The sequence below is a fragment of the Octopus bimaculoides genome, chromosome 5, assembly GCF_001194135.2.
Source record: "Octopus bimaculoides isolate UCB-OBI-ISO-001 chromosome 5, ASM119413v2, whole genome shotgun sequence".
Taxonomy (NCBI): domain Eukaryota; kingdom Metazoa; phylum Mollusca; class Cephalopoda; order Octopoda; family Octopodidae; genus Octopus; species Octopus bimaculoides.
This window is the reverse complement of record NC_068985.1, coordinates 53,882,527-53,883,794: the sequence shown is the minus strand read 5'-3', so window position 1 is coordinate 53,883,794 and position 1,268 is coordinate 53,882,527.

The following is a 1,268-nucleotide window of genomic DNA, read 5'->3' as shown; positions in this document are numbered from 1 at the left end:
ATATATATGTGTGTGTGTGTATGTGTGTGTGTGTGTGTGTGTGCATACGTGTGTATGCGTGCGTGTGAGTGTGTGTGTGTGAGTGTGTTTGTCTTTGTATTTGTCCGCTACTATCGCTTGAGTACTCGTGTTGGTTTGCTTACGTCTCCTTAACTTAGCGGTTCGGCCTAAGAGACTGATAAATTAAGTATCAGGCTGAGAGAAAAAATTGGTACTGGGAATGATTCGTTTGATGAAAACCCTTCAAGGCTGTAGCCTCATGGCAGTAGTCTAATGACTGAAACAAGTAAAAGATAAATTAGTCACCAGAATTTGGCGGAGTTTTGACTTAGTTCTCAATATTGAGTCTACTAATTAGATTTACTATAGTAACTCCCTGATAATCCGTTGAAGAATTTTGACAAAAATGCTATTCATTAATCCATCTACATAATACATCCAACACAAACCACCGTCAGTCGACTAAACCTAGAGAGACAGCTCTAGTTTATATTTTGTAATACAGCCGAATCAGCGTAAAAAAAATCTAAGCTTCATCTACCATTGAACCTGAAACTATCTCCGCTCCGAGCAGTTGTCGAGCGTCTATTTTAGGGGTTCTCAACTGAAGTAGGGGTCCATATGAGATTTTGCTATTAAAGTTTATGCTCAATAAATTAGTTATCCTTCTGCAATACACAGAATATTTTAACAATATTTTAAGATAGTTTTTTAAAGACATTTTAAGACAGTTCTTAATAGGAAACTAGTCCGTTAGACAATCTCTATTCGAGACAGAAGTAGTATATAAACCAAAAAGTATTGCTTATGGCCATTTTAATCTGGCTGTCCTCTAAGAGACAACATTACTGCCATTTAACCCCAGGAAGACATCTCCTCCAGCTGGTTTATTCAGTGCGCTTCTCGCACTCGATATTTATTGCAAGCGGGAGATAGCTCCTGCCACCCTAGCTTCAAGAGAACCAGACCATGTGGTTTCGATCTGCATTGGATCTCTTCAGTGGTGGGTATTCTTTCATTCTTTTACATGTTTCAGTCGTTTTAACTGCGGCCATACTGGAGCACTGGCTTAAAGTTTTTAGTCGAAGCAATCGACCCCAGGACTTATTCTTTGTAAGCTTAGTACTAATTCTATCGGTCTCAATTTGCCGAACCCCCAAATTACGGGGACTTAAACACACCAACATCCGTTGTCAAGCGATCGAGGGGTGGGAGACAAAGATACACATAAATATATACATTCATACACACACACACACACACACACA